This window comes from Artibeus jamaicensis, unplaced genomic scaffold, assembly GCF_021234435.1.
Source record: "Artibeus jamaicensis isolate MK-2021 breed Jamaican fruit bat unplaced genomic scaffold, CSHL_Jam_final contig_332, whole genome shotgun sequence".
In the NCBI taxonomy this organism is placed as follows: Eukaryota; Metazoa; Chordata; class Mammalia; order Chiroptera; family Phyllostomidae; genus Artibeus; species Artibeus jamaicensis.
The window spans coordinates 646,379-672,662 of record NW_026521788.1 but is presented as its reverse complement, the minus strand read 5'-3'; the positions used below and the strand labels follow the sequence as shown (position 1 = coordinate 672,662).

The 26,284-nt window shown below is 38.0% G+C and overlaps 1 non-coding gene across 1 annotated transcript; it reads left to right on the top strand.

The window, feature by feature from the left end:
- The first annotated feature begins 7,866 nt into the window (after window positions 1-7,866).
- LOC119047567 (U6 spliceosomal RNA) lies at window positions 7,867-7,969 on the top strand. The gene has a single exon (XR_005082166.2). It is a non-coding gene; the product is annotated as a U6 spliceosomal RNA (small nuclear RNA).
- The last annotated feature ends 18,315 nt before the right edge of the window (window positions 7,970-26,284 follow it).

Sequence of the window (26,284 nt, the reverse complement as noted above, 5' to 3'; positions counted from 1 at the left end):
CCCCAAAATATACTTTTTCAGAAGTATTTTCTATGATTAAGTCCCAGGGACAGTTTCACATCATCTGCCTACTACATAATTTTAAGAAAACATTTTAGGGGAGCAAAGTGGACCAGGCAAGTAATACACAAATGCTTCATTCAACAAATGTTTGCTTGCCTATGATTTGTGCCAGACTGCAACCAGGAGGTGGTTAACATCTTCTCATCCAACCAGTGCTGGGTGTTGGTGAGATAGGTAACACTGGCATGCTGTTTCATAAATGAGGAAACTGAGGCCCTGAGATGTAAAACAATTACCTTGGATAGGATTATACAGGTAATAGACAAAGTCCATGGACCCCACAAGACTTGACATCCTTCATGTTGTAAAGATCACTCCAGCTGCATATTCTACATTCATGATGGATCTAGAATATTATCTTTGCATGTGAACTATAAAATACATATGAGAAACAATCAATGCTAATAATTATAACAATTCCTTTCAGAACCAAGAAAGAGGCTATTTTAACTTCCTATAACCAGAGAATTTTGTGGAAATTTGAAAATTCTGACCCAATTCCCTCATATTCAACTACCAACTATCAATTGTAGGGCATCTTTTTAAAAGAAAAAATTCTATTGAACTTTGGAAGCTCTGAGATGCTGTTTTCAAGAAAATTTAGGTAAATAAATTATTCACATTTTGTATAGGGGGGTTTAATGTTAAATAAATGCTTCCCCTCCCCATCCATTAATTAACAGATAGTTCCCCTGATATAAACAATAAACAGGTGATCAGGGCATTGTATGTTACCTTAATCCCCAAAATCTCAGTTTCCTCATCTGCATAATGTATGGGAAGATCTATAATTTAGTTCTGCTCTACAGCCTTTTGACTCAATCCTGGGATATAAGTTACCCTTTCAAAATATTTTATATAACCATAAGAAAAAAAAGTTGGCTGTAAACTAACTGAATTTATTGGTCACAAACAACAGAACAAGCTCTTGCTATTGTAAAATAATAATAATAATAATAAAGGAACTTTAGTAATTGAAGAAAAAGCTGTAGAATGAAGCTCAGAAAAGGGCAGGAACTAGGGCATTCAGAAGTTCTAGGTAATAGAAACAAAAAATATTACCTTGAAGATAAGTAAGTTTGATTATTCTGGATCATTGTAAAGCTTTTGCTACTCTGCTCCATTCAAGTTTCAGAGAGACAGCATCCAAGGATTTAGTTTGGGACTTCTGCTCATGCTATGGCCAGGAAAGGGACAATTCACACACATGATATTAAAAAAATACCATGTTATTTCTGATTGTGGGTGAGCACAGATTCCTCCAAGGAAAAGTTGTGTGTTGCTACCAGAAGAAGAGAGTGAAGGCTGGGCAGTCAAAAACAACAGATGTCCATGAACCTGATGTCAGGAATTTAGCCTCTCCATCCCCTTGGAGGGATCTGTGACATGGGTTTGAGGTTAGGGACAGATACAAATCATGAATAGACAGAAGGATAAACCCTGATCAAAGCTGTGGCCCAGGCCAGGAAGGGGCAGGCTGGAGCCAGGGAAGGCAGATGAGAGGAGAGGGCACTTGGAGTTCTGAAGGGTGAGCAGCTGTATTTTCTGATATGTACTTCATCCAGCCGCCTGCACTGAGAATGCAGCACATGGTCAGTGGAATGGAATGCAGGGCAGACACCAGCCCCTCTGAAGCACACAGAAATCTGATACAATGGCTTTAGCCTAATGCACATCCAGGCATTTTCTCTTATTTAATTACAAATCTTTGTGACGTCCAAAAGAATAAAAATGACCAGGCTGGGTCAAAGGGTCAGAGATGTGAAGCCAGGGTGGGCAAGCCCAAATTGCACACATAGGTGACACCAGGGACATTAATTGAGGGCAGGGAGAAATTGTCCCTTTCCCTTTCTTAAACTGAGGCTCACCCAGCTGGCACCAGAGAGGGGTCGTGGTTTGGGTTGGAAGGTGCTGGTTACCAGAAAAAGTGGGGGAAGCTACTGTGATAAATGCATAGGGTGCAGTCACATGTGGAGCCAAGGACTGGAACCAAAGGAGCAGTATCAGCTGCTAAATCTAAGAGGTCAATTTGAGACTATAGTCAAAAATGAGGCTGAAATCAGAAATAGGTCTGGAAACAGTGAGAAGTGGGATGGCTTGAGAAAGTTCAGGATATAAACTTCCAGCCCAAGGGATCAAAGCCTTATTCTCATTGGATGTTGGTCACATGGCAGGGGCTCAGCAACCAATTAGATCATTTAGTAGTATAGAGCTGGGCTGGAATAATAGGGGCAAATACCACAGACAGACATGGGCATCCGGTTCAGAGCAGGCAGAAACTAGAGGTCTAAAGGCCAGAATCCAGAGTCCCAGAGCTCACAGATCCAGCCAGGTGGGCACTAGCCAGTAAAAAAGATTTCTACTCCCAGTGATACCCTCCAAGTGAGGACAACAGGTTCTTGTACTTGCTGGTGATACTTATTAAACGTGAGCCATCTTCTAAGTGGGAAAGTACAGATGCTTAAAAAGAAGAACTGTTTCCGTAAGACAGTGGTTCCTAATTATGGCTGCACATTGAAATAACCTAGAATGTTTTGAACAGGCTAATGCCTGGGATCCATGATTAGAGTCGTTCAATTAGTCAGGGGCACAGTTGGAACCTGAGGAATTTTAAATGCTCCCCAGTGATTCCAGTGTGCAGTCAGGGCTGAGAACTGCTATCCTGAAGCATGGGGTCCCATTCAGCATTCTTCAGAATGCTGGTGCAGCAGGTTTTCCGTGAAAGCTAGGTTTCACATCCAAAATATCTGGCAAGTAATGCATAATTACCCACATTACCAGTATGCAACATTCTTTTGAAGATTTAACACATTCTGAGAAGCTTTTTCATGAAACAGCCTTGTCTGCCCTTCACAAGGCCAAATTTACATATTGATGCAAATTAGTTTACATAAATTAAGCATGCAGTTTTAATATGACAATATGCAAACAAACACTAACAAACATGAAACATACAATTCAATGAGTTTCAATAAATATATACATTCAACACTTGGTGATCTGGATAAAGGGAATACAGAAATTCCTTGTAGTAGTCTTGGTACTTTTCTATAAGTTGGAATTAAATCAAAAGTAAAAGTTACAAAAAGTATATACTTATAATACCATTGCTTAAATTAAGATAGAGAACATTTCATCACTCTAAAGAGTTCCTTGCACTCTTTTCCAGTCACCCCCAGACTCTCCCCAGAGGCACTCATTCTTCTTTTTTTTAAAATATTTTTATTTATTTATTTTTACAGAGAGGGGAAGGGAAGGAGAAAGAGTGGGAAAGAAACATCAATGTGTGGTTTCCTCTCACGTGTCCCCTACTGGAGACCTGGCCTGCAACCCAGGCATGTGCCCTGACTGGGAATCGAACCAGTGACCCTTTGCTTCACAGGCCCGTGCTCAATCTACTGAGCTACACCAGCCAGGGCTTCATTATTCTAAATTATTTCTATCACCATAACTAAGTTTTGCCTGTTCTTGTATTTTACATAAATGATGTATAGTATATACTAGCTTGAGCTTGTTTCTTTCCCTCCGCATAGTTTCTGTTGTTTTATGAATCAGTAGTTTATGTTTGCGACATTCATATATGTGGTGCTGTGTGAATCAGTAGCTCACTCCTATTATAACTAAAGCTGCTATGAACATTCTTATGCCGGTCTTTTCACGGATATTACTTTCATTCTGTGTGCATGTGCTGACAGATGTTTTATACATAAACACACACACACAGATGCTGAGAAGTCCATCTAGGAATGGAACTATGGCTGTCAGTAACTATCTGTTTAGTGGTAAGTGTTCCAGCTGGCTCACATCTTTGCTGATGATTAATATTTAAATCTTTTTATTCTATAATCATTTTAGTTGATGTGAAGTGGTACCTTAGTATGGTCTTAATTTACATTTCATTGATAACTGATAATGTTAAGAACCTTTTCATATACTTATTGATCATTTATATATCTTCTTTTGTGAAATATTCCTTCAAGTCTTTTGCCTAATCTTTTTTAGTTTTATCTTTTAAAATTGTTTATCTTTTTATTATTGATCCATAGGGGTTCTTTATATATTTTGGATATAATTATGTAGTTTGTCAGATTGAACCGTGAACATTTTCTTCCAGTCTGCATTGTCTTTTTACTTTATTTTTTAAATGTGTCTTTTGACTAGTTAATGTTTTAAGTTTTGTTGAAGTCAAATTTGTCAATTTTTTGATGTCCTGCTAAGAAATTTTTGCCTTCCCCAAGGTCATGAAAATATTTCCCTATATTTCCTTCTAGAATCCTTATTGTTTTCATTTCCAGGTTTAGGTTGACCACCCATCAAAAATTAGTTTTTTATTTTTTATTTCATACGATTGTTTTAATGCAGAATTACCCAAACATTTTTCTCCATGAAATCTATTTCTCTATATACCATCTATGTATATATATCTCAAGGAACTATCATCCAAAATACAATGAGAAATAGATGTTTCCCTAGAGGAATCAGTGTAACAACCCAAACTGATGAACATGTCTGGATACTATCAAATTCATTTATTTTAATTAGGATCAAATGAGCAAGACATAAAAGGCAGTAAGTTAAAATGAATTTGTAGTAGATTCAGTGAGGGTATAGTATACTTTGACATAGCTAGGATAGAACTGTTTTCAATTAGGCTTGAAACCATAAATATTCAAAACATGGAAAACTATCTTTTTCTCTCAGCACCCAAAACAATCCTGGGCGTATACTAAAAAGTATTTGTCGAAGTATATACAACAAAATGTTAAGTTGTTCTTTTGCTGGTGGTACTATGGTTGACTTTTCTCTTCATTTTCAAATCTCCATATTATAATTTTCTAAAGTAAAACGAAATTATTTTTAAAATTAAAAAAATATATATTTAAAATACTCATTGGGAAAACTATTACATCTCCATCAGGAGGAAAAAAATGTTTAATCTTATCATTGTTTAAATATTTCCCAAGTTCAACATTAATACTAAGACTCAAAAATTCCGTCCAAGTTTGAGAAACTAGTAAATGAGGGACTAAGTGGCTATAAGCAATTGTGTATCTTTTGCAAATGCTTATAGCCAGCAACAGAAAATAAGAAAATATATAACTGACATGTAAATTATACTTGTATAACTTACAAATATATATTTTTATAAAGGAAAAATATATGCTTTACAAAATGGGCCTGAGGTACTGATTACTACTAGATGAGAACATTTGAACACTGGATCTGCTGCCTCAGTATCTAATTTACCTTCAACCACCAAATATCCAGCTTCTAAGCTGATGGTTATAAAATATTGATAGAGGAATCCTATTAGGATTCCTTGACCTCAAAGAATTCCATTAAAAAAAGCTGAGGGGTGTGTGTATGCTTAATAATCTGTACTGGCTCTAAGAATAACCAAATCTTGGGTCAGAGTATCCATTGTGTTTAATCTGCCACTGGAACAGTTATATCTTGTAGAATATTAGACTATTTGAAATGTTATTAGATTTGTGTTTGCCCTTTTTAAAGGCACTTTATACTTTCCTTGTACTCACTACACAACCCTGCACTGAAGTGGAATCCTGAGAGGGTGCCCACAGTAAAACCTTGATTAATAAGGCTATGGTACAGGACAACTTGTTACCATTTGCAAAGCTTTACAACCACAAGTGAGGGGTATTCTTTTCCCATCAGAATGTTAAGCAATTTTTCTTTTTTTTTTTTTAATATTAAATTTTATTTAGTTACTTTTCAAGTACATTTTTTTTTAATCTATTTCTCCCTTCCCACCCGCCCCCCCCCGCCCGGTCTCCCCCCTCTCTCCCATTCCCGCCCCCCCCCCAGTCCTCATCTCTGCGTCCCTCATACTTGTTCCTCAAAATCCCTCCCCCTTTTTCCCCTTAAGTTCCCTTCCCTCTCCCCTCTGGTTGCTGCCCACTTGTTCTCTATTTCAGTGTCTTTGTTTTTATTCTGTTTTGTTAAGCCATTTTTCTACATTATTTTCTTATAAACAAAGCACTTATAAAAATAAGAAGAAAAATTTAAAAAAAGGTGATGTGTGCAGAGTGTAATAAAATATCCGTTGTTCTATTTTGTAGCTTTGATGTGGTAAAGCATTGCTGGAATACCTAAGCGATTGCTGTTTATTTATTTTATTTTTTGATTAACATGCAAAATGAAAAGAGAGAATACTTTTAGGTTTGAAAGGAGTATTGCAGATGACAGATTTCAGTAATTGCTCCAGCAGACCACAAAGGATTAATTTTACAGCAAGAAACTTGGGGTAACCTGGCTAAATATTTCATTCATGTGACTGAGTGGGTTGGGGTAGGATGGTTGGGATCTGCTTAGCAATGGGAGTGACTGTGTCTTGGCTGGGCTAGGGCTTGATTTCTTTCACTTGAAGTCTCAGGCTGTACAGAACCGTCTACTTATGGTCTGTGCTTGCCTGTGGAATGTGCGTTCCTGCCCCTCAGGTCAAGGCTATCTTAAAATGATAAGGATAGCAACAGTCCGAGTCAGTCCTTTAAAATGAGGCTTGCTGGTTGGCCTAGGCTGCTGCTAGGTGAGAGAGATAGGATAATAGTCTTGTGAAAAGCCCAGCCAGAATTCTTTCAGATTTTATTTTTGCAAATGTCCTGACTTTAGGCAGCAGTTCCTACTTTCATTCAATGGAGTGGGTGCTGGACAGCAGAGGATTAGGAAGAAATGAGAATGATAAGGACCCAGAGAGTAAGGAGGATCTTACTATACTATATTGCTCTGGATCTCAGGTGAGTTCTCATTTGTTCAACAAATTGACCTGAGGTATCATTGCCTCTTCCATGTTCTTTTAAGTACTCTTTCAATGATGAAATAACTGCTTTCAGTAGTTACATCTGAATTTTGGAAATATTCAAGCCCATTCAATTTTAATCAAGCTGGGCCAATAATAACTTACATTTGGACAGTGTGTTTCATTTTACAAGGTGCTATAATACTGCCTTGTTTCATACAGTCTTCAGGACAACCCCCGATGTAGGTACTTTTATTCTCAAATTATAGAGGAGAAAATTGAGGTTAAGAAAAGTTAAGGGATACACAGAGTTATAAAAGTAGTAGGTTACAGAAGTGAAACCTGAATCCAGATCTTCTGATTCCAAATTCATTACTCTTTACCCTACATCTGAGGCTCTGTTTTTAATTTAAAAAAAAATTAGGCACTATGAGATAACCTAACTAATTTTCATTAAAAAACACATAATCTTGTGCTGAAGACAATTTAACAAGAGGATTTCCAAAACATTTTGCACAATGCCAGTCTCATGAGAACAAGTGTGTGATTTCCTAATAAATAAATACATGTTCCTTCTATATTTCCAGATACATGGTTGGATTTTTTAAAGTTCCATTATTTTATTGTCATGACTGGTAAGACTTTAAAGTGCTTACTATATTTGCTTCCATAAAAATCATTATTCAAGAAAAATATTGGAGAGAAAAGCTATTTAACAGCTGTGAAAGGGAAAATTGCAAAGAACCTCTAAAGGCACATAATACCAGACTTGTGGGCTACTTTACTTTTGTAAAGTAAAATCTGGGATAAGAAAAAATATTAGCATAATGATATTTATACCTACACATTAAAAAGAACCTCATTATACTTGGAGATTATATTCTAGATATTCCATTTTAATTAAAAAAATATGAAAGAAGGTTCTTCTCATTCATTTTTTTCCTTCTATTTTTGGCCTTTCATTAGTCCCACCTTTCTTTTAGGTACACTGTAAAGTAGCAAACCAGGCTGTAATGGTGTTACATCAAGATAAAAGTGTCCCAGGGCTTGCTTTAGTGCCACATATGTTAAATTAAAATGACACAGACAAGATCAACATGGCCCCCGTGCAAGGATAAATCTCAATTTCTTGAAGTGTTCCATATTTTTAAAGAGATGAAAAGAATAATAAGTAAAAATTGGTAGCTACAAACTAGTCACAAGGATGTAAAGTACAGCATAGAGAACACAGTCAATAATACTGTGGTAACCATGTATGGTGCCAACTGGGTAGTAGAAATATCAGGGGGAATGCTTTGTAAAAGTATATGATTGTCTAATCACTATGCTGTACATCTGAAACCAATACAAAATAATATTGAAAGTAAACTATAATTGAAAAAAAAAAAAAGAATGCATCAGAGGGATTTAAATAAAGATGGAAAAAAAAAGTATTCCAACTGGTCAAAATGGAGGCATAATTAAACACACCTCACTTTTTTGCACAACTACAGGAAAAATTACAACTAGACTACAAAACAAATATCACCCAGAACTGTCAGAAAATCCAGCTGTATGGACATCTGACAATATAAGGATTTAAAGAAGCCGCATTCATTCATATGGGTAGGAGGGGCAGAGATGTACAGAGAGGCACAGAGAGACATCAAGAGGTAGAGAGACCTGGAGAAGTAAACAAAATGGAGATAAGCAACCTATCAGATGCAGAGTTCAAAACACTGGTTATAAGGATGCTCAAGGAATTCATTGAGTACTTCAATAGCATAAAAAAGACCCAGGCAGAAATGAAGATTACATTAAGTTAAATAAAGAAAAATCTACAGGGAACCAACAGTGGAGGGGATGAAGCCAAGAATCAAATAAACAATTTGAAACATAAGGAAGAATAAAGCATTCAATCAGACCAAGAAGAAAAAAAGAATAAAAAAAATGGGGATAGTAAAAGGTGAAAGACTTATACAATCTCAAGAGAAACCAGAGTATTAGGTTAAGGAGCCTTTGACACATCTTCAAATGTACCAACATCCAAATCATAGGGGTGGCAGGAGGTGAAGAGGAAGAGCAAGAAATTGAAAATTTATTTGAAAAAATTATGAAAGAAAACTTTCCTGATTTGGTGAAGGAAATAGATATACAAGTCCAGGGAGCACAGAGTCCCAAACAAGATGGACCCAAACAGGACCATACCAAAACCCATCATAATTAAACTACCAAAGGTTAAAGATAGAATCTTAAAAGTAGCAGAGAAAAGCAGAGTTACCTACAAGGGAGTTCCCATAAGACTTTCAGCTGATTTCTCCAGTCCTGACTGGTGTAGATCAGTGGAGTGAGGTGGGCCTGTGAACCAAAGGGTTGCTGGTTTGATTCCCAGTCAGGACACATGCCTGGGTTGTGGGCCAGGTTCCCAGTAGGGGGCATATGAGAGGCATATACTGATGTTTCTCTCTCCCTCTTTCTCCTTCCCTTTCCCTCTCTCTAAAAATAAATAATTTTTAAAAAGACTTTCAGCTGATTTCTCAAAAGAAACTTTGCAGGCTAGAAGGGACTGGGAAGAAGTATTTAAAGTGATGAAAAGCAAGGACCTATCACCTGGATTACTCTATCCAGCAAAGCTATCATTTAGAATTGAAGGGCAGATAAAGTGCTTCCCAGATGAGGTAAAACCAAAGGAATTCTTCATCACCAAGTTATTATTATATGAAATGATAAAAGGAATTATATAACAAAAAGAAGAAGGGTGACTTCTGGCCAAGATGGAGGCCTAAGTGGAAATACTGTACCTCCTCGCACAACCAAAATTAAGGACAGCAATGACTTAGAAACAAAAACACAATCAGAACAGACAGAAAATTGAACTGTAGGGAAGTCCCACAACCATTAATCCAGACCAGTAAGAGGGGTGAAGTCAGTGGTCAGTAGAGAGGGGTTGTGGCAGCAAAAAAAGATGGCTGGCAGACCCAGGCACGCAGGTGGCACAGGGCTAGCAGACCCCCGTGTGGGGAGGAAACAAGCAGACCCAATGAGGCGCGCAAGGCAGTTGATTGACCGTGGACATACATTTGAGTGCAGATAAACCAGGCAAAAATTGGCAGTGAGACAAACTGTGCAACCCAGGGCCCCAAAGACAGGACAGGAAGTAAAGCCTAAAAGCACCCATTAAAAAGGTGCCAGGAGAGATGCGCAGCCTCACAGGAGAATTCGTTAGAGAGACCCACAAGGTCCTAGAATGTACACAAGCCCACCCGCCTGGGAACCAGCATCAAAAGGGCCCAATTTGCTTGTGGGAATCAGCAGAGGGGCCTGAAATCCAAGAGAGAGTGGGGCAAAGGAGGGAACACACAGAGAGGTGTTCCCTCTCTGACCCCGCCCGCACATACAGCATCACAACCCAGCAACTTGGGTTGCCCCACCCTGGTGAACACCTAAGGCTCTGCCCCTCATACATAATAGGAGCAACCTGACCAAAAAATTATGGCTCAAACAGAAGAATGAATCAAAGCCCCAGAGCCAGTACTTTTAAGTGACCAAGAGATAGCCAACCTATCAGATGCACAGTTCAAAACAGTGGTGATCAGGATGCTCATAGAACTGGTTGATTTTGGTCGCAAATCAGATGAAAAAATGAAGGCTACACTAAGTAAAATGAAGGAAAATGCACAGGGAACCAATAGTGATGGAAAGAAAACTGGGGCTCAAATCAATGGAGTGGACCAGAAGGAAGAAAAAAATGACCAAACAGAAAACAATGAAGAAACAAGAATTCAAAAACACGAGGAGAGGCTTAGGAACCTCCAGGACATCTTTAAATGTTCCAACATCTGAATTATAGGGGAACCAGAAGGGGAAGAGGAAGAGCAACAAGTGAAAAACTTATTTGAACAAATAATAAAGGAGAACTTCTCCAATCTGGCAAAGGAAATAGACTTCCAGGAAGTCCAGGAAGCTCAGAGAGTCCCAAAGAAGCTGGACCCAAGGAGGAACACACCAAGGAACATCATAATTACATTAGCCGAGATTAAAATGAAGGAGAGGATCCTAGAAGCAGCAAGAGATAAGGGGACAGTTGCCTACAAAGGAGTTCCCATCAGATTGTCAGTGGATTTCTCAAAAGAGACCTTACAGGCAAGAAGGGGCTGGAAAGAGCTATTCCAACTCATGAAAACCAAAGACCTACATCCAAGACTGCTCTATCCAGCAAAACTTTCATTTAGAATGGAAGGACAGATAAAGTGATTCTCAGATAAAGTCAAGTTCAAGGAGTTCATCATCACCAAGCCCTTATTATATGAAATGTTAAAGGGACTTATCTAAGAAAAAGAAGATAAAAAATATGAACAGTGAAAGGACAGCAAACTCAGTTCTTAAAAACCACACCTAAAACAAAAACAAACTAAGCAAACAACTAGAACAGGAAAGGAACCATAGAAATGTAGATCACATTGAGGGTTAGCAATAGGGGAGTGGGAGGAGGAGAGGTGGGGAGAAGGTACAAAGAATAAGTAGCACAGATGGTGGGGAGAAAATAGACAGGGGGAGGGCAAACGTAGTGTGGGAAATGTAGAAGCTAAAGAACTTATGATGCATGGACATGAACTAAAGTGGGGAAATGTGGGTGGGAGGGGGTGTGCAGGGTGGAGGGGAATGAAGGGAGGGGATGGGACAACTGTAATGGCATAATCAATAAAATATATTTAAAAAAAAAGAAAAAGAAGAAGACCAAAACTATGGCCTTTAAAATGGCAATAAATTTACCATTATCAAAAACTGAATCTAAAAAACAAACTAAGCAAACAAGCTGAACAGGAACAGAATCATGGATATGGAGCTCATTTGATGAATTATCAGCTGGGAGGGGGAAGGGAGAGAATGGGGAAAAAGATACAGAGATTAAGAAGTACAAATTGGCAGGTACACAATAGACAGGGATGTTAACAGTTTGGAAAATGAAGCCAAAGAACTTATAGGTTTGACCAATGGACATGAACTAAGGAGGGCATTGCTGGAGGGAATGAAGGTACCAGGTGGAAAATGGTTAAAGGGAAAAAATTTGTACAACTCTAATAGTATAATCAATAAAATATATTTTTAATAAAAAGTGTTCCATCAGTGCCATAACTGATCATTGAGTGGCCTGACACAGGTGTGCTATAGGAGCTCAGAGCTGATTGTTAAATATACAGCAATAATTTCTCATAACAAAATAGTAATTTTAAAAGAAAGAAAAGAACCAAACAAGGTCAGATAAATTTGGTCATACTAAGAATTTGACAATGGCTTGTTCAAAGCATAATACTAATCTGATTGACTATTTTCATCATCATTTGCATAGTCTCAACACATTTTCCTTTTAATTGTCTTGACTTTATTATTATTATTGAAGATAATAAAATGCATTTTATTTGAAAATAATAATAAAATGCAAACAGATATAAATGCACTTATATCTGTTTGACTCTGAATTTCCAGTTATTGTATCTGATTTAAAATATTTTAAAAGTAGTTCCTGCATTGCATTGAAAGACACACCAAGCCTACTGTAGGGATTAGGTAGGTTAAAAGCCCTGGGGGACTCCTAATTCCGACTGCTGGCCATGGCAGAGATGACAAGATTTTGTTCAAATTTCTTGTCATGGGAAGTTGGTTAGTAGAGGAGCTTCTGGAGAACTCTAGCATCAGGGGTGCTGGGTTGTATTTCTGGTTTTGCCATTTAATGAACCATGTCACTTTTGGTTAGTCACTTCATTTAAAAACTCATCTAAAAATAGGGATAATTTCATGTTTCTGTGATTCTGATACATGTCTTCCTCCACATTTTATTATTCCTGAAATGGGATGTGTCTAAATAAATTTGGCAGCTTCCAGGCTCAGTATGCATGCCCCAGTATGGAACATAACTGTAATTTGTGAATGTAGAGAAAACTTAGTAGATTCCATAGAAGGTACAATATCTGTTTACTTCCTATCACTTCAGATGAGTTATTTGCACTTGATGGCACCACACATGTTTATCTGTATTTCATCTTAAATAATAATTCATTTATATTATGCTAAGTAAAGTGACCCTTTGTCACTGGAGGACAGATGAAACCATATTTTCTTTCTAGCGTACAACAGACCCTCTCTCCCAAACTACTGTGACATGTTTAAGGTTGCATATATTACCCAAACCAGCCCAACTGGGATGATTCTGCAGTAGTTTTGAACTTCAGGCCAGAGAACCAAAGACTCTAACCCTTCTGGTGACAAAAATAAAAATTTCCTCTCTGGCAGCCAAAAATACCTGTTCCCCTGCCTGAGGAAATGAAGATGATGGTAAAAAAAAAAAAAAAAAAAAAGCCAAGATAAGAGGCAGAGAGAATGTGGCCCACTTGAAATCTCTAAATCCAGGGTCTCTGGCATCTTGGGGTTTGGTCATGTGAATCAGTAAAGGTTTCTATTAACTGTAACCAAAAAGCAAACAAGAAAAAATGCTCCCAACTAATACAACTAACCCTCACTAAAACAAAACAAAACAAAACAAAACAAAACAAAACAAAACAAAACAAAACAAAACAAAACACACTTGATTTTTTAGCCCTGGGAAGTACCACATGTATTTTCTCTAAAAATTGGGATATAACTTATATACCATAAAGTTCACCCTTTTTAAGGTGTACAAATCAGTGGTTTTTAGTATATTGAAAAGGTGTGCAACCATCACCACTGTCTAATTCCAAAACGTTTCATCATCTACAAAGAGAAAGCCTACGTTCATTAGAAGTCACACCCCATTCCCTTCTCCCCCTTTCCTTTCCCAACCACCATACTTTCAGCACAAGGACTTTTCATTCCCCATTTAAAGACATGGAAAAGGAGACCTAGATATTTTAGTGGCTTTCTTAAGGTTTTCTTCAGAGACCAGAGCTGGAATTAGAGTGTGTTAAACCATTCTGACTCCCTTATGTGGATATGTTTATGCCCAATTTATTTCCTCAGGTAATTATATTTGTTTACTACTGTAAATGGAGGAAGGAGTTAAAATAGCTACTTGTAAACTGTTGTGGTCATTTAGAAATAGTGTTAGTTTGTTCTGAGAGGTCAAGAGATGACTTGCTTGAATTTTGTTAATGTTATGCTTTCTTTTTTAAGAGTATATTTTTGATTATGCTATTATAGTTGTTCCATTTTTTTTCTCCCCTTTATCCTTTCTGCCCAGTACCCGCCCCCCATCCCTCAAGCCTTCCCCCCACCCCTTAGTTCATGTCCACGGGTCATACATGTAAGTTCTTTGGCTTCTCCATTTCCTATACTATTCTTAACCTCACCCTGTCTATTTACATTATGCTTTCTTAAAGAATGAGGTCACTTCTGTTTACTTCTCTGCAGCTGAAACCCACTTGACCTCCCCAGGAAAAAACAGCTATTGAGCTGAAATTGGCTTTCTTGTAAATCTAAGGAAGAAAACAAGTCTTAGTCCCCATCAGAGCCATATATCTTAAGTCTAGTAATTTCGTTTTAGTCTATTAAGCTTCTGATCAGGACAAATAAACCTTACATGAAACTAGGCAGAATTTAATAGGATTAGAAAGGGGAGGTCAGAGAGAAGATGTGAATATTACATTTTGAGTCATTTGGTGTTCAAACCAACTTAGAGCCTTTTTTCTTTTTTGCTAGATATCATTTTAATAAGTCATTGCTTACTGACTGCTTTGATCTAATTCTAGAAACCAACAAATCACAATCTAATTTTGAAATGATGAATGGATGATTTGGGGAAATAAATATGTTTACACGAAGTTTTGTCCAAGTTCAGTTTTGTAAAAAACAGTCAGAAATATCCAATTTTTACTTTAGAGGCAAAAATACATCTGGAGCTACACATCCAGATAGCTGGGTATGTATCTCCCTTTGTGTGCCTTGATTTTCCCTGCCTGGAAGTCTATTTCTGTCGATGTGGATAATACCAGGCCTGCCCATCCAGCCTCCAGGGCCCCTCAGGATAAAGGGCTTGAGAACAGCTAGTCCCCAGAACAACTGAGGAGACTGTTCACAGTTTTGGCTGCCTGTATCACTGCTTTGCCAGTCTGTTTGAAGCATTTAGGAAACACCCAGTCTTTGCAGAAGCATGAACTTGGCTCTAGAGAACAAAAATGAATATAAAATAAATTTTCTTTAAAGCTGAGACCAGAAGCCTTCACTCTCCTGTCTAATTTTCCTGCCACTCACTTGCGTTGGCAAATGGAGGCCCAGTGCACATATGTGCTGGGAGGAGGGACGACAGAGACACTGGACATGCTGGGTTTAACGGCCTCTCTCACTAAGCCAAGGTGGTGACAGAGGCTTCGAGCCTCTGTCCTTAGTCCATCCTGTTACTCTACTGGAACACGCACAGCTCACTTCTCTTAAGACTGACTCCCCACTTATTTTTCTAGATTCAGCTTCTGCTGTCCTCCTGGGAAGCTTCCTAATCCCCCTCATCTGCAGCCTCAGTTAGACCCTTCCTCAGTGTCCTCTAGTGTCCACTCAATTCTGTTTTTCATCCTTCTGTTATGATGACTGTTGTACCGTCATTATCTTTACTTTAAAAAGTCTGTCTTCCTTATTAGATTGTTTCTATGGGATCTGGACTATCATGTTTATCTCTGTATCCTCAAAACTCGATATTATAGTTGGCTTGTAGCAGGCATTTTATTTGTTTGAAAATATGTATTGGGCACCTACTGTGTGCCTGCTACTGTGTAGGGTGCTAAAGCTAATTAGTGTATAGTGCTTAGTGAACGAATAATCTCTCAGCCCTTGGTTCTTTGCCATCTCCTGCTATGTAGTAGGAAAGAGAGCTTACCAGGTGGGTTGGGACCAAAGGACAAGAGCGGTCTCCCTCACTATTCTTTTCTGCATGCATTGACTTCTTACTGTGTGCCAAGCACTGGGTTTAGAGCTTTATGTGCTTTCACACCCTTAACCCTTTGATCACGGTCCTATCTTTATTCCCACTTTGTAAATAAGGTAACTGAGGGCTAGAAGATGTTATTTGCCCAAGGTCGCAGGGCTAGGAAGTGCAGCTAGGATTCAAAGCCAGGCCATTGTCACTATACTCTACTATACTGCACAACAGTCCTTTTCTATCTATGGTCCAAGATTCCTAGTAGATACAGAAAGTATGGAACTCTGCATATACTATGTTTTTTCTTATACATACATACTTATGACAATGTTTAATTTATAAATTAGACACAATAAGAATTAACAATAGCTAATAACAAAATAGAACAATTATAATAAAACACTAATAAAAGCTATGAGAGTGTACCCTCTCCCCCTCTCTCTAAATAGCTTACTCCATAGCATTTGTCCTTCTTCTTATGATGTAAGATGATACAATGCCTCCATGACAAGATGAAGCAAGGTACACAGAATGAGGTGTAATTTAAAACTTATGAATTATTTATTTCTGGAATTCTCCTTTCAATATTTCCAGACCACTTTAACCATGCACAGGTAACTAAAAATCACAAAATGCGAAATCACAGATAAAGGGGGACTGCTATTTTATACTACAATGTACTGTACTATACTATACTATATAACTGGTGAGGGATGGAGAAGAGGTGTCTTTTCCTGATCTCCATTAACTGAACTTCTTTTCATCCCCAAAAGGGATGCCCCTCAGATGGAGCAGACTCAAGGCCTGGGCTCAGAGAAGCCAGCTCCAGCCACCCACCACTCTGCTGTGGAGCAGTTAGGGACTTTCGTGCAGTTACTAGGTGGTGTGGAATGATGGATAACCACTCAGTCTCTGAACTAAACTTTCTGTGTGTGAGTCCTGCCTCTACAGTGTCTTACTTCTACGACTTAGAGTGAGTCCATAAATCCCTGTTTCCTCACCTGTAAAAAGGGGAGAGACAAAGTAGAAGATGGTGATCTACCATCTCAGCTTATACAGGACTGCCCCAATTTTAGTAGAAAATCCTGTCCTCTAAAAAACCCATTAGTCTCATGCAAACCAGGATGGTTGGTCACAAGCTAACTGTTGTGCTTCAGGATTTGTGAATTATCAGAGGTCCATTTGAGTTCATTATTACCAGGCATGGACATTGAAGAGTGTTCTGCAGCAGGTCTCTTACCAGTTAGCCTACGTTAGAATCACTTGGAGGGCTTGTTGCACCACAGATTCCTGGATCTGTGTGCAACAGATTCCTGGATCACCTCCAGAGTATTCCATTCAATAGGTCTGATGTAGGGCCTGAGAATTTGCATTTAAAAAAATTTCCAGATGCTGCTGCTGTTAAGACCCAGGACTGCACTTTAAGAATTCTAGTCTATGCATTTAAAACTCAATGTTATTAGCAAAGGAACAAAACTGTACTTCAATAGAATTTAAATTTCAGCTGCTATGATGAGAAGGTGAAATTCCATAAATATTTCAGTTTATTTGTGATCTACTTCAGAGCTACCTAAATTGGTGTTAAGATAGGAATATTCCAGAGGAAGATATATGAATAGGTATGCTAAAGACAATACATTTTTTTAAAAGATTTTATTTATTTATATTTAGAGGGGAAGGGAAGGAGAGAGGGAGAGAAACATCAATGTATGGTTGCCTTTCGTGTATCCCCTGCTGGGAAGTGGCCTGCAGGGAACCAGCCTGCAACCCAGGCGTGTGCCCTGACTGGGAATCGAACCGTGATTGTCTAGTTCACAGGCCCGCACTCAATCCACTGAGCTACACCAGCCAGGGCGACAATACATTTTTTGGTTAACCAATAAACAAAGTAAATTGGATATGAGATGTAAATTTTGAGAGAGAGATCACATTTACCAAACTTTTTTACCATAGAAATCTTTGTTCTCCAGTATCTGGAAATTATTACTCAATTTACAATGCAATAACAAATCATCCTATCAGTTTTAAAGCAATGTTCTAGTTCTTATTCAGCCCCAATTAAATGTTTAAAGCAATGTTTCAGCTTCTTATTTAGCCCCAATTTCTTATTTCCTAATTGTCTGAATAGTTGCAAAATCAGATTATATAGTATTAAAGATAACAAAAAACATTATTTTCCCTGCAGATTTCCATAGATCACTCTACGTGTTAAATTTAACTTGGGCTATTTATTTTTTTATTACCAAAGAAGGCCCCCAGAGCAATCTTTACTCTTGAAGTGATCACTTCTTGTGATGACTGCATCTCTCATATAAATCCTTTTTTTGAGAGTAGCACCCAATGGCTGTGCCTGTGCCACCAGACCTTCCCAGCAACCATAGTTTAGGATGGTCTCCTCATCCAAGCTGGCTGATCTGTCCCAGGAATTTGGAATTGTGAGCTAAAAGACAGAGACTGAGGCCTTTGGAGCTTCTTCACATCAACAGTATAGCTCTAGTTACAAGGTCTTTCTACCTTCACTTTCCCAGGTATAAAATGTGGGCAGATAACAGTATCTACCTCATACAGCTGATGTGAGGATTGAAACAGTTAATACTCATGGTATTAGTAGGGCAGTGACTGATACACACTAATAGCTTCTTAAGTGTGACAGCTTTCCTTTTTTTTTCAATCAATTGATGAATGTATTTTTAAAAAGATTTTATTGATCTATTTTAGAGAGACAGAGAGGTAGGGAGAAAAAGAGGGAGTGAAACATTGATGTGTGAGAGATACATTGATTGGTTGCCTCTCACATGCCCCCAACCTGGGACCTAGCCTGCAACCCAGGCATGTGTCCTGACCAGGAACCAAAGTGGTGACCTTTCAGTCTGCAGGCTGGCACTCAGTCCACTGAGCCATACCAGCCAGGGCTATTTAAAAAATTTTTTTAAATGGATTTTTAGAGAGATATCAATTTCTTATTCCATTTATTTGTGCATTCATTGGCTGTGCCCTGATTGGGGATCAAACCTGTAACCTCAGTATATTGGGATGACACTTTAACCAACTGAGCTACCAGGCCAGGGAAAGTATAATATCTTTTCATGTTGTTATTAACTCCTGCTGCTAATGTCCCTAGAAATTACAATGCTCTTACCCTCCCTAAAACCTCAGTATTTAACTTCTTCTTGGCTTTCATCAGATGATGCAGTGGTATTCCAAATATGGCAGAATAATGGTATCCTAAATATATCCATGTTATAATCCCTGTAACCTATTAATCTGCTATCTTACACAGTAAAAAGATGTGATTAAATTAAGGATTTTAGCATCAGGAGATAATCATGGATATGATTCCTTGGGTGGGCCCAAGGAAATCACAAGGGTCCTTATAAGAGAAAGAGGAGGACGGAGGCTCAGAGAGATGTGATGATGAGGCCAGAGTCCGAGAGATGGGAAGATGCAATGCTGCTGGTTTTGAAGACAGAGAAAGAGACCACAAATGAAGAAGTATAGGCAGTTTCTAGAATCAGAAAAAAAAAACACCACAACCCAAGGGAATGGATTTTCCCCTAGAGCCTCTAGAAGGAGTGCAAAACTGCCAACACCCTATTAAAAAAACCCAGTGAGACCTATTTTGGACCTCTGGCCTTCAGAAATGCAAGATAATAAAATTGTGTTGTTTCAAACTACAAAATTAGTGGTATTTTGTTACAGCAGCAATAGCAGCAATAGGAAACTTACACAAGGCATAAACTAGGCAACTGGATTATGTTACTCATAACATATGAACAAACAGACAAACACTTTAACCACAGCAGCTCTACAGTCACTGAAAGTGTCTGAAGTATAGACAGGTCTCTGCTGGATGTTTCTTCAGCTTCTTATGGCATCTATTAGGATCACCATGTGGTACTGGTTTGAGGGGGGGGTCTAAGGTAGATTTATTCACATGCCTGGCACCCTGGCAGGGACAATTGGAAGGCTAGACCTTTCTCTCTCTCCACATAATATCAGGGATTTTCCACAGGATCTTTCTAGCAGGACAGCTGGACTTCATACATAGCAGCTCTGAGTTCTAAGAGTGGGTATTACAAGAGAACCAGGCAAAAGCTGTACAGCTTCTTATGAGCTAATCTTATTCCCAGAAAGTCACTTCCATCAAATTTTGCAGTTAAGAAACAGTATGTGGAGTTGGCTCCACCCAAAAAAGCATTTGGATAAGAGCAAGGGAGGGATGCTTTTCCCAAAGCAAGACTGGAGATGCTATTACCGGTAGTGGGAGAAAGGATGCCAGGACCAAAACAGCTGAAGTCTTCTAAAGTTATAGAAGCCAGCCAGTTGAGAGACTAGAGAAAAGCAATCTCCATAGCCAATTCATTGAAAAGAGTGTCTATAGTTTGAAGAAATAAAATATGCAGAGTAATGCTGAATGAATGTTGAAAACTATAGTTTCATTCTTTATTTCATATTTAAATTACTTTTTAAAATTCTGATAAAATAACAATATCAAAATTTTAAAAATGGTCAAGATCCCTCCACACTGGCACATAGTTCTGAGCTTTCTCTTTTCCTTCTAGTCTATAACTTTGGCATACACATTTTCCCAAATGTTAACTAATTTGTCAATTGATGTTTAGGATACCCACACAACTGGGATACTCTAAAGTATAGTGCCCTTATTTACCATTCCGTGAAAGTTTAATAGAAATTCAGTAAGCTTATTGAGATTTTTTTCTTTATTGCACAAACTGCAATAGTTTTAAATAATTTTAAATAAACAACCTGCATATTACCTGTTAGTCTTGGTTCATATACAGTCATGCTTTTTTTTCAAAGTTGGTATCACATAGTTTTGCATTCTTTTTTGTTATTTTTTTAAATTATATTTTATTATTTATGATATTACAGTTGTCCCATTTCCCTCCCCTCTGTCCTCCTATATCCAGGACTCCCCACTACCTCAGACAATCCCCACACTGCTGTCCATGTCCATAGGTCATGTGTATATGTTCTTTGGCTCCTCTCTTCCCTATGCTGTACTTTATATCCACGTGACTATTCTGTAATTACCGATTTGTACTTAATCACTTCGCATTTTTTGCCCATCCCCTAATGCCATTCTTATCTGGTGACCATCAAAAATGTTCTCTACATCTATGATTTTGCTTCTGTTCTGCTGGTTTGTTTAATTTGTTTCTTAGATTCAATTGATGATGAATATATATTTATTGCCATTTTGTTGTTCATATTTTTTATCTTTTTCTTAAAGAAGACCCTTTAACATTTCACATAATAATGGTTTGGTGGTGAGGAAATCCTTTGCTTTTTCTTGTCTGGGAAGCTCTTTATCTTTCCTTCTATTCTAAATGATAGCTTTGTAGGTAGAGTAATCTTGGTTTTAGGTCCATGCTTTTCGTTACTTTGAATGTTTGTTGCCAATCTCTTCCAGCCTACGAAGTTTCTTTTCAGAAATCAGCTGATAGTCTTAACTCCCTTGTAGGTAACTCTCTGATTTTCTCTTGCTGCTTTTATGATTCTCTCTTTGTATTTAATTATGATGGCATTTTAATTATGATGTGTCTTGAGGTGGGCCTCTTTGGGTTCATCTTGTTTGGAATTTTCTGTGTTTTCTGGACTTGTATGTCTATTTCCTTCACTCAGTTAGGGAAGTTTTCTGTCATTTTTTCAAATAGGTTTCCAATTTCTTGTTCTCTCTTTTCTCTTTCCTGCATCCCCATGATGCAAATGTTGGTACACTTGAAGTTGTCCCAGAGGCTCCTTACATTATCTTCATTTTTTGGATTCTTTTTTCTTTTTGCTCTTCTGAGTGGTTGTTTTTACTCCCTTATATTCCAAATCATTGATCTGATTCTCAGCATCATCCACTTTACCCTTATTTCTCTGTAAATTGTTATTTCAATTAGTGTGTCCTTTATTTCTGACTGGATCTTTTTTATGCTGTTGAGATTATCACTAAGTTAATTAAGCATCCTTATAAATAGTGTTTTTAACTCTGCATCTAGTAGATTGCTCTTCTCCATATTGTTTAGTTCTTTTTCTGGAGCTTTATTCTGTTTTTTCATTTGGGCCATGTTTCTTCGTCTCCTTGTTTGGCAGTTTCCCTGTATTTGTTTCATATATTAGCTAGAGTTGCTACATCTCCCAGGCTTAGTAGAATGGCCTAATGTAGCAGGTGTCTTGTAGGGTTCAGTGGCACAGCCTTCCCTATTACCCAAGCTGGGTACTCAAGGTGCACCCACCATGTGGACTGTGTATGTCCTCCTGTTATAGTTGAGCCTTGATCACTGCTGGCACATCCAAAGACAGCCATTGCCTCTGTTCCGTCTGGTGAACACAGCCTAAGCTACAAAAAAATCTGCAGATGGCTACTACATGTGCTGGGGTTGGAGATGCCCAAGAGAGGCCAAGCTATGAACCAATGTCAGCTGCTGCTAATGCCTAGCCTGGGTCAACTTAGTGAGAAGTATGGGGCTCACTAAAGCCAGGTGCTGCTGGTTTGAGAGAATTTTTAAAAATCTGAAGCATGGGCCAAGACAAGCCATTTGTATGGACAAGCCACTGGAAACAGCTTGGGTAGGCCCAAAAGCAGAGCAGCGCTTCAGGGAATCATCAGGGTGGGGCAAAGAGTGTGAGCCAGGTTGATGGAGTCTCAGATATGATGCCCACCTGCCAGCTCTATGGCTCTGTGAGGGCAGGGTTCATGAGAGGAGCACTGGCCTCTGCCAGCATTTCTGTCTGGAAGAAAGCTGATTCCCCAGCTCTCGTCTTGATGCCAGACAATTCAATTTCTCCCTGTATGACTCTGAAACCTTTCAATCACTGCACTGGAGCTCAGAGGTAGTGAATCTGAGTAAGTCTGTGTATAGGCCCTTTAAGAGGAACTGCTTGGGATTCCATAAGTTCCTGTCTTCCACAGCCTCAATCCTCACAGATTTTTACAGCCAGAAGTTATGGAGACTTATCTTTCTGGCACTGGAAACCTGAGCTGAGGGCTTGGACCCCTCACTCCCCCAAATTGGGAGATATCCCTCCCAATTTTTATCTGCCACACAAATAAAAACAGTCCATTACACATCTCTGCCCTTGCTACCAGTGTCAATGTGATTTCTTCTTTAATTCCATAGTTGTAGGACTTCCATTCACCTCAATTTCTGGTGGTTGTCATTATGGCTGTTCTATAGTTCACTTGTAATTTTGATGTGGTTGTGTAAGGAAGCAAGCAGTGTTTACTTATGCCGCAATATTGACTGGAAGTCTTTTTTTTAAATAACTGAATGCTAAACATAATCTTTTGTTTTTCATTTTAGGAAGTCTTGAAACCAATGTTTAATACTTATAGAATATTCCATCTAGTGGTGAAGCATAGCTTCCTAATGTTAGCCTTTATTGTTAGGTTGTTTCCATTTCCAATGTTCAGACACAAAATTTTACTCTTTTTGAAATCAGACCAACCTAATTCCTAGAAGTGAATCCTCAAAGCAATGATGACCTTGACCAGTCTGAATGTGTCCCTATGCATGGTAAGCATCGCCATATTCTATCTAGTCCACATAAGTTGAGTCTATGATCATGCCACTGGCAATTCAACTGTATAAGCTTCCCACAACCTTGGCAGCACTGTGTATTATTTTTAAAAACAAAGCACAGTGAGGTGGTAAGAATGTATTTAATAGGCATAAAATGGTGTTTACCTGTCTTGAACTGTTTATTTTTTTTGTTTTATAACCCAACTTTTCATTAAAAAATTTAAACTTAGAAGCTAAAAGATAATAAATTAAACATCATATCTGCTTTACCTAGATTCACCAATTGTCAACATTGTGCCACACTTGCTTTTTCTCTCTCTCACACACACAATTTTTTTGCTGAACCACTTGAAAGCTGCAAACATCCTGACACATTATCCCTAAATACTCCATCACGTGTCTCCTATGTAACGAGGAAGTCATTATCACACACAAGAAATTTAATATTGATACAAAATAGAATCTAATATATATTACATAAGCAAATTCCCCAATAATCCCAATGTTTTTTAAAGATAATTTTTAAAATCTACGAGTCAATTAAGGTTCATACATTGCATTTGTTTGTTACATCTCTCAGCTTTCTTTTAGACTAGAAAAGTGCCCTGCTATATTTTTAACTCAGAGATTCATTCTTTTTCTTTCTTTTTTTTTTTGAAGAGTCCTGACCACTTGTTTCATAGTATATACCACATTGTGGTTTTGACACTTTGTAGTCTCATGATTAAATTCAGGTCAAACATTTTGGTTAAGAACGCTATATATGCTGTGATATATGTGTACTTTCCATTGTATCCCACCAGGACACACATAATATCAGGTTGTCCAATTACTGGTCATGCTAAGTTGATCAGGGGTTAAAGTAGTACCTGTTGTAAAAGCACCTTTCCCCTTCATAATTAATAAGTAACCCATGGAGGTGGTACTTGGAGATTGTGTGAATATCATGTACTGCAACATTTCACCCAGACTGTCTGGGATCTATTGACATACTTTCCAATTGGTTATTACATTGGTGGATACTAAATGATTTCTAATTCAATTATTCTTCCTCTTATATATTAGCTAATGTTCTCTGTATAAATGAACTATATTATATCCCCTTTTAAAATTTCAACACAGTGTTATAATCCATTAGCATTGTTGGTTTTTTGAGGGTCAAACTGTCCCAGATTTGGTTGGTAAGGGCTACTTGAAGCTAACTCTTGTGCCCTTTTGAGAAGTTGCCATTAGTCTTTCAGCACTTCTTTGCTTTTTGGCATAAAAAGGCTTTATAGATTCACCTTGTGCTTTCACTGACCTAGACCTGGAATGAAAAGTTTCTCTTAGGAGACCCGATTCCTCTCAGTGGGTTAGTAAACAAGATCTGGATGGTAGTTGTGCTCATTGCTACTGGGGTATCATTACTTCTAAGTCTTGGCCATAATGTGTGCATGTGTATGTGTATATATATAAATCTATAGGAAATCATGACTTTACACTGACACCTTCAATTCAAATGTAACACCACAAAGTTCATCTTCACCTTCCCCTACTACACATTTGTATTTCCCTTATAACAGAGTGAGTGTCTTGGTTCCCCAAAATATCAATATATTTACTCTATTATACAATATACACAAAACAGTCACAGAGTTATGTCAATATCACTATGAAAATAAAACTTACCAAGTAAAATTCAAGACTCTCTTGAAGGTTTTTTTTCTTAAACTATCACTCACTAAAGATAACTATGGGGTATTATGCTCAAATATTTTTGGATTAACTTCTTTTTTTGTATGGGTATACTATCAATTTGATATTTGTTTACATTCAATTTTGTAGTTTGCATTTTAATTATCTCTAATTTTATTTTTTAAAATGCAGAACTATATATAAAATATGATAGACTATTATTTTTTTGGCTGTCAATGAACTATGCCTTCTGGTTTTAGTACATTGTGTAGTCTTCTCTTACACTGATACTGGACATAGCCACATGATTTGCATTGTTTACTGGGTCTCTATTAAGCATGAGTAAGCCAAGGCTCTTGCATTGGGATTTGTTTCCTGGGAACAGACCTTGTTAGAACTCAGCCATCAAGCTGTAAGGAAGTCCAGACTATCTTGCTGGAGGTAGTGACCATGTAGAATGACTCCAAAAAATGAGATACCATATGGAGACAGAGGCCAAGTGGAAGAGAACTAAGGCACCCAATGAAGCTTCCAGCTTAAGGCAGCCATGTCAGTGATGCCACCTAACACCACATGAAGTAAAAGAACCACTCCAGGATCATGAGAAATTAACAACTGTCTTAAGCCACTGAGTATGGGATGTTACACTGTAATAAATAACAAAACGAAAGATATACCCAGAGAAGCTTCAATCCTATTTATTCCAGTTGTATATTGTTGCATAAAAACTATCTTAAAATTTTATTATTATTATATCTCATGATTTATTGAGTCAATTCAGAAAAGGCACAGCAAGGAAGCTTTAATTCTGCTCTACAGTATCTGAGGTCTTAGCTAAGATAATTTAAATGTTGGAGGCTGAATCAGGTGGGAGCTGTTTGAGCATTTCTCTCTTTCTCTCTGTGTCTATCTCTCTTTTTTTCTCCTTGTCCCCCTTTCAGATAGATAGATAGATACTCAGACTGATAGATATGGCTTATCCACATGGCTAGCTTTGGCTTCCTAGCAATATGGTAAATTCATGGTAGTTGCTTCTTACATGGCATTTCAGGGCTCCAAGAATGGGCATTCCAAGAGACAGGACATGGAAGCTCTCATTTTCTTAAGGCCAAACCTGCAAACTGGCAGTGTTACTTCCACTGAATTCTACGCTCAGAGCAGTCACAGAATCTGTCTATATTCAAGGATAGGAGCACAGACCCCACCTCTTAATGGGAAGAGCTCAAAGAATTTGTGGCCATCTTTAATCTGCTACATCAACCCCATACATAGCTCCTTCCCTTATCTTGCCTTAGTTTGCTTAGGCTGCTATAACAAGTACCATAGACTGACTTGTACTTTGAAAGAATTATTCTGGCTGCAGTATGGAAAGTAGATGCTAGGAAGAAAGAACAG